Consider the following 8,473-nt stretch of genomic DNA (forward strand, 5'->3'; position numbering starts at 1 on the left):
TTCCCATAAGGTGGGTGATGAATGGGGCCCAACTGGTCTCCCTACTTTATTATCTTTCCGGGAGGCATGGAGGTGAGCGTTCCAGTGGCCCTGGGTGTCTTGATTAGTGACAGGGCCTGGAGCATGCATCCTTTTAATTTTGCAGTCTGCAGTGTTCTGAGGTATGTGTAAATGATATTGTGTAAATATTAGAGTAATCAAGGTACACAGATATGGGATAGTACTTTATTGGCCTGAATATAAGCCTCACCTTTTTCCAAATTCCAACCATGAAAAGTTAAAGTGCGGCTTAAATTTGCAACCTTACAAAAATTGGCTTTTACAATATCACTGCTGAAACAGATATACAGTAAAATGGGTGTGAGTGCCTATGGAATTTTAAGGGAGCGGCTTATATTCGGGTATTGTCTTTTTGTCTTTTCCCCCCCTTGAATTTTAAAGGTGCGGCTTATATTCGGGTGTGGCTTATATTTGGGCCAATACGGTATGTATCTGCTAGATATGTAGGTAAGTATATTAGGGGAAGTAGGATTAGTGTTCCTTTGGAAAGAGGAGAAACAGTACTTGGAAAGTTGGAAGTGAACTATGATTGGATGTGGAAGAGGGTGTTTGGTTTGTTATGGCAGGGTTAGTGAGATAGAGTGGGGTCAGCATTGTTGCTAATCATGGTTTGGGCATAAATGGTGAGGGAGGATTTAACTTAGGTATATTTGGAAGGGTAGACTAGATAGGAGTCTTTATATGAACCAAGGTAAAATCCAAGAAAGTGTACAACTGAAACCTTACGCTTCTGTGCGCTGAATTACCATCAAAGCTTTTATTACTTCTGTTATCAATTAAACTGCTGCAGCATGCGCACAGGCCTCTTGACTGGCTACCCTAGAGGTGGGGTCATTCAGATACTTGGTATCTGTGATGGCACCGAAAATAAAGAGAGTTGAGAATACCTAGCAGAAACCCAGCTCAGGGCTTAGTGAGAGACAGGAGGTGGTGCAGGGAAATTGAGGTAGGTCAGATGCTTGGGCCAGAGAACCACATAGCTGAGGAGAAGTGGTGCAACACAGTCCTTGAGCATCAGGAAGTTTGGGCAGAATGTTCTTTCTTGCAGAGAGGGGCAAAGCAAAGACCCTCCAGCTCCTTCTCTGACTGAAGGATGCCAGGTTAGCCTCACCCTTGCTGTTATGTTTGTGCAGCCTCCTGATGACCCTAGCACACCTGGCTGGTGACAGAAAGTACCATGTGCCTTCCTTCGGCTCTTTAGTCCCAGGTAACATCCAGCAACTATAGCTGCTGATAATGCAGGAGCACAGCATCCCAGACAGTGTGCTGCAACACCAGCACAACGGTACAAAGTGTGATGTCGCACCAACACCATGCATATCAACTTGTTTGGCAGAGCTATGTCTCATAGGTCTCAACTACAGAACCATGAATAAAAGCATTCATTTCCTTTGTACAAGCCAAACAATCTCATGTGTGAAAAAATAAATGTCATGGCAATGGGAAGAAACATAAAATGCAATTGAAAACGGCTTGGAAATTATTTTGTTCAGCTTTTGTGATGATGCAGAGAAAAGATTGCAACTGATGCCCCAAAGAGGCCAAACTCTGGTCAGCTACCTCAGAACAAAAAGGCAATTTAATAGCTTCCAGTTATTATATATTTGCAGTCTGATACATACTTCCTTCACCATATCCAAATTGCTGCTAAGTAAAGGTAGAGTATAGAAAATAGTACTGCAAAAAACCCATTTTCACAGAGCAATAAAAGTGCGTTTTAATATTTATTTTGCAGGCTTCACTGTAATTTGCGCTAGAATACTTTTTATCCTGTAATGAGATATAATTCCAGTGGCCTGGCAGCCTTTTCTTTAGAGAACTATCCCTCAAGTGAACTCCTTAATTGGTTTTATTTATTTTTTTTAAAAGATATTGATTAAGATTTTCCACCATAATACAATAAAAAATCAAAAAAGAGAAAAAACAAAAGAAGTTTAAGAACACATAAAGTTCACAATCCTTATTTTCTATAACATATATCCCTGACTTCCCCACACCTCTCCCTCTTGTATTCCAGTTCAGATTGTTGGTTCAACAAGTTCTTGTCCCTATTTTTAAACCTTTTTATATTTAGTTCTTTTAAAAAAACCAATTTTGCCTTATAGACTTCATGTTTATACATCATTGCTTATTCTTTAAACCTTTTTCTAAAGTCGGCCTAAATTCCCTTCCACGATTTCCCCAATTTTCATACAAATATTCAAACAAAATAAAAACAGAACAGGTTAAATTATACACCCTTTGGATTCCCAGACTCCACCCCCCCCTTTCCCGGTTTCAATCCCCAACAAACGTCCATCAGTCCATCTACTATCAGCCTGGAGATCTCACGTCCGAGGCTCTTAATTCTCTCTCAATTCCTCTCTGCCGGTTTTTTTTGTAGTCCTTGGTATTAAACACCAAATCTCAGAGAAGCTCTAGCCCAATAAGGTCCATGTTTCCTCCAGCCAGACCTCCATATTTAAAAGTGGAGCCTGAATCTTGTTTCTTAATCCTTTCAAGTCCAAATGTCCCCAAAGCTCCACCTTCCACCTTAATCAAATTTGTAATCCTTAGGTCTTCAGATCTCCACATAAGGAGATCCCTCCATTTTTCAGTTTCCAATTCAAACCAGATTTTCATCATCAAGTTCTTATTTTCCTTTGTAGCCATCGTGTCAGGCCTCTGGCCTTCCTTTATCTTTGACAACATTGCAGCTCCTCCTTCCTTTTCCTCAGGAACAACATATACCTCTTTCCCCTCACTCTCAAATCTCTCAAGTTTCTCTTCTTGGCCAACTCCTACGGAGCCGATTCCCTCCGGAGCTCGGAGGGAATCCGCCATTAGCCGATGGCGCTAACCCGGAAGTCCTCCCTCCTTAATTGGTTTTAGTCTACAATCCTATCCCCTAAGAGTAAGTTTCCACTGAACATAGTGGAACTTACTTCTGAGTAAACATGCCTGGGACAGCATTGTAAATTCTTTCTACCACCTCATTGTTGTCTCCCACTGTAGGACCCACTGAAGTGAGTGGGGCTTATTGTAACGAGTGCTTTGGTGACGGGAACACAGATAAATCTTGTAACAGTATACTTAGAGAATAGAGATTTGGTCCCAGCTGATCCAGACTATGAGGCACACTCCCTATTAATTCACCCAGATATGCACATGCACATATCTACACACACACCCCTTCACATATTTTTATGCATGCAGGTTGTTTTGGTCAGCCAATAGTACAGCCTCTGCTACAAGCAGTGCTGTTCCTATTATTTAACATTTATACAGTTCCAGCAATGTTCCAGGCACCATAAACCACCACCACTCAAATGTTAATGATTCACAAGTTCTCTGTAAAGAATCATACCAAGCTAACTTGGGGTAAATCCAAGTTAATTGAATATTGTTATTTTACCTCTTGATTCAGCTATTCAAGCATAATTTGGTTTGACTTTTTATGACTCACACGTTGCCTTAAAAGAAGAATCAGAAAATGGCCAAACTCAAAGCCTGTGCCATGTCATCTTGGCTGTAGGACATGCCGACTCCTCTTTATGGAGTCAGTTTTGGCCCTTTACATTTCAGCTGCCTTCACTGAAATGAAGTAGTCCCCAAGTCCACATTTAAGTACAGTTGACTTTAATTTTGTTCTCAGTGTTAAGAAATCTGCCAGATAGTTTGGTTGAAGGATTACCCAGCTTTGAACTTTGCTTCATAGCAAAAACCAACAACACAAAAAACCCCGATTTTGGAGGACCACCAATAAAATAAAGCAGCAGAAGAAGAAAGTGAAGAAATGTGGAAGTGTGAGGGCATGGCAAGAGGAGTTTAGGCTGAGAGGCAGAATCAAGGTGGAGTCTACAGTGGCCCCACAAGGTCATGGTAGACTCTGCTCCTCGTGCTTGAACTAGCACTGTCGTACCTACACATGAGTAATTAATACTGAGGCCTAATATGAAGAGTAGAATGCTTGATATCTGGTGGGCGGGGCTTGTGGGTTATGCTCTGGAATCAGCCCCTCCCTTCAGTGTGTGTTCAGTTAAGAATGTCAGTTAAGAGGGACCAACTGCCTCTTCTTGCCTCTTGCCCCAGATTTGCCTCATGTTTTTGTATTTAGTTTCTCTCATTATGTTATTTTTTTACAGTTTTCTCTCAGTTTATCATTAAAGCTTGTTTACATTTACGTGAGTCACTTATTTTTCTCAAAGAAAAAGAAACTCTGCTGAAGAATGGTGGAATATTCTAAACTTGGGTGAGTGAGGGGAGATTCCCAGTTTGCCAGGAGGATTGGTTTTGTTAATCACCCCCCCCCCCACCTCCACAACATAATTAACAGAAGTATTGGCTAGGCGCCTAGATTCAAAACACGGGGCCTCCAGTGGGAAAGAGTTAAAAACACTCTCAGAGTTAACTGGCAGGATAGCATGTAATAAAACAAACCCTTCTGCACATCCGGTCTCCTTACAGCTCTTGCCCCTTTCTCTCTACCCCTCTGGCAATGAACAGTCCACACACTTTTAAGTAAGTTTAAAATATTTACTTACTAAATCCAAATATCTGGTTAATGCGCTAATCCATGCAGCAGCAAGGAGATCACAGGGTGCAAAATGCAGCACATAGTTTCAAACATGCAGTCTGAACTTGGATCCTGTTCAGACACAACCAGCCTAGTGGATTACATGGCAAGAAGAGAGAGAGTGTGAGGAACAGGAAGAGAAGAAGATTCATTTTCTCCCTCACAAAGAAGAGAGGATGTGCCCTAGCTGAGTCTAGGAAAAGAGTTCTATGGTCTTAACCCCTTCATGCATCAACTAGCACTTATGCATAGTTATGTTTGACTGCAGTTTCCCAGTTTTTTTTAATGCCTAAGCTAGCTCTTGGGCCAGAGAAAGGTGGGATGTAAATGTAAACTAAATAAGTAAATAGATTGTATGATAGGCAGTAACTTAATCCATGCATGTTCAAAGAAGAACTTGCATAATGTGCAGCATCAAGTCCACAATGAACCGCTACTCAGAATTATAGCATCTGCCTTGCTTGAGGAAGACCCCAGGTTGAACCACCAATATTTCCAGGGGCTACAATACTGGGCTTGTATGGTCTGACTCAGTATAAGGTAACAAAGATACCAAATCACAGGGACCCAATTAAAACTCATATTGATATAAACATATTCAAAAGATACAAGCTGCAGCCACTGTGTATTCAACAATCCAATTCCCCAAACAATACAGCACATGCAAACAATAAAACAATTCTCCAAACAATACAGAACAAGATCTCCAGGACTGAGCTTCTCTTTGTACTTCTTCAGACACCAACTGGAGAATATGCATGGAAGGCAGCTATTAAATCTTTATTGTCTCAGTTTTTCTTTGTAGATTTTTCTTCCTTGGACAGAAGTATCATTGCTATAAATCCTAAAATGATATTATTGAAAATCACCTATTGAACAATATTAGGCTGCACAATATGAGGCCACAGTCAATAATAGGATTAAAATACCTCTTGAAATTCTCTTACATACTCCTGCATCTAAGCACAGCCAAGAAGGATGGAACTTCAAGCACTGGGATATACAAAATTATCAATATGAAAATTTTAGTTTTCTAAGAGGACATAGTATCTTATTTTTAAAAATCTTCTGAATTCAAATCCAAACCTGTGGTACAGAAATAAGGACCTTTCCATTCATAGAAGAAGGATGAATATACTGAGTAAGGTTTGACTGAGGTCTTAAATAGGAACAGAGTTGAAACAGCTGTGATTCTAACATGTGGCTCCTCCGCACCAATGAATTACTGGCTCTAAAGCGTAATACGTTGGTGGTGTATGTCCAGGCAATAATCCTTTCTTCTTTTTTTTCAGAATCACCGCTGCTGAACCCTCATTGCTGGTTTAATAACTGTAAGTTGTTGGCCAAGGAATCCAAAACAGCCTTTTCATGCCAACATAAATATGCCATCTTTTGGAAGACTTTTGTTCTATTTTCTGTATGTCTCTTAACACCACTCTTTCAAGGCAGCTATACTGGGATTAGTAATATTTGGAAGATATCTAAACTGGTATGTAGTGCTCTGTGTTATATCACTGAACACTTGTTTAAGCTTGAGTAATCGAATTAAAGTTTCAAAAGATCAGTCCTCATATTCAAGGCATTGTATCTTGGCATTGGTACCTATGCTGCCTGGAAGTGCCTTAAATAAACCACCACATAAAAATAAGTTATGTCCTTAAGGAATACTACTCTGCCTCTTTACTTCCTCCATAATTTTAAATGGATATGTCATCCTACAGGCAGAGCAGAGGGTAAGGGATGCAATCACTGTCAGAATTATGGAATGGGGGAAGCAGCTTCCGTTTTATAGTGGTGACTAGATGCAAGTAAAGAGAAGGCTCATTCCAACCATATCTTTGTTTTGAAGAAAAGGGCTGGTTCAGTTTTTCTCATCCCTTTGTGACAAACTTCACCTGAGTTCTACCCAAAATAAGAGCTTTCTCTTACTTATGTGTACTCAGATGTTTCAAGTGTATACCTAACATTTTGAAAGAAACAAATACAAATACACTTGCAAATATGCATTTCACACAGGTACGACTCTCTCTCAAGTGACAAACCTGGCTCTGCTTCTGCACTGAGTGCAAAATGGGCTCCAGTCCCTTCTGCTTTCTGCTCAAGCTTCCTCTGGCTGCATCCACCATTGAGTATGCCCATGCTGGGCCAAGCATTATTCCAAATATGTAACCAGTGGGGCCTGGGGTGCCACATCCCATGTGCAACCAATAGTACCATCTCCCGCCACCCAGGAAACACCCCAAAAGGGGGTGCTGTCTCCTGGATGACAGCACAGGCCCTCAAAAACTCCTCTCCTAAAGCAGATTTTTGCCTGAGGGGTTCCACAAGCTGTGATTTCAAGCAAGCCAATTTGCGTTCATTCTCTATGCAACATCCACCAGTTCTTCTGAATTGCTTTAGAGCCGTGGAGAAAAGGAAATGCTCAAGAAATAATTATATGCTAAGAACTCCTTGCCCAAGTGCTTTCTACTTTTTTCACTGCCCCCTCTCCACTTTCTCTCCTCCTCCCCCTTCTCCTTCTTCTTCTTAGTTTCCTTTTCATCTTCCTCTTTTATGTATTATTAGCTTTGGAATGATCTTTACTGAGGAAAACTTGAATCTGAAGGAAGGGTCTAATTGCACTACCTATGAGGACTAATTAAGCCATCTGTGACTGACAGCTTTTCGAGCTTCCTTGTTTTGTGGTAGATAGAGCTGCAATGCCAGCTGTCCTAACTCCCCCCGCCCCCTTTCTGCAAAGCAAGAAAGGAAAAGGAAGGGCACAATTAATAGTTTGTCATTTTTGTTAGCACATTTCTTTAAGAAAATATCATCAATTGGCCTCCCTAGCTGAGACAGTTTGACATCTGTCGTCTTTTCATCTTTTCCAAATGGGCTGCAACAGGAGGTGCTGCCCGAGTTTGACACTCGGAGACCCTCTTCAGCCACGTAAAATATGGCCAAATTATTTCCTTGAAACAAAGAGCAGAATGTACTGTGTTGAACATTGTTGCCCTGCATAAATTAAAATTAACGTCTTTTTCCAGGTTGGATGCTCCTCCTCTCTCATAGGCCAGAATGCACATCATTCAGCAGACGACATTCTCCATCCAATATATCATCTGGACTGGATAACAACTTGGAAGAGCATCCTGTGAAGGCTAAAATGCAGTTGAGGCATGGCCAGGTCCTCTAGATAAGACCATACGGGCAGCAGTGGAGTGTTTTAAGGCAAGGAAGGTTTCCAAATTAAGCTCAGTGAGAACTGTGGAAACAGCTCCTCTGTGTGCAGTATTTAAAATGGAAGATTATTATAGCCCAAAGCAGACAAGGACCCTGTTTTCCTGCATACCTGCACAATGAACAATCTCCCGTGCTCCTTTCTGCCTTTCTTTGTACAGTCCTGCTGCAGCTCTTGCCTTCCTCTTTCCTTTATCCCTTGTAATTTGCACAGAGGGTTGCTTCTGTAGCCAATTTATTTGTAAAGTTTCCTTCTGCAAGGGGAAAACACCGGTGGTTAAAAAATAGGAATGAAAATTATAGAACTGCTTTCCAGAATGACTTTTTCCTTTTTTTTTATTATTTGCAGGATTTGTTTTAAACGGATTCAAGCTGATAGGAGGGGGTGGCATTTTTTCACCTCCAAACCCTGCCTTTGACCCAGCTGAGCAGGGGTGCAATTTAGGTGGGCCAGGGGCAGCCTCCCTCCCCTGCATTTCAGGCCACCTGTGATTATGCCTCAAGAGCATCTGTAAAGCCAGCCAACTCAGGCTGTTCCCAGGCGTGTCTTCAAATAGGAGTGGATGCAAATCTTTCAGATGCGAGGCGAACGCTGCTTTCCTTCCCTATCTAGTGAATGACACACACACACAGATCCCC

General features: G+C 41.4%; 1 long non-coding RNA gene across 1 annotated transcript; it reads left to right on the forward strand.

The window, feature by feature from the left end:
- Positions 1-3,929: 3,929 nt before the first annotated feature.
- On the forward strand, positions 3,930-8,152 carry LOC128422347 (uncharacterized). Its single transcript, XR_008332485.1, has 2 exons — positions 3,930-4,291; positions 7,642-8,152. It is a non-coding gene; the product is annotated as an uncharacterized LOC128422347 (long non-coding RNA).
- Positions 8,153-8,473: the final 321 nt, after the last annotated feature.

This window comes from Podarcis raffonei, chromosome 10 (genome assembly GCF_027172205.1).
Source record: "Podarcis raffonei isolate rPodRaf1 chromosome 10, rPodRaf1.pri, whole genome shotgun sequence".
NCBI lineage: Eukaryota > Metazoa > Chordata > Lepidosauria > Squamata > Lacertidae > Podarcis > Podarcis raffonei.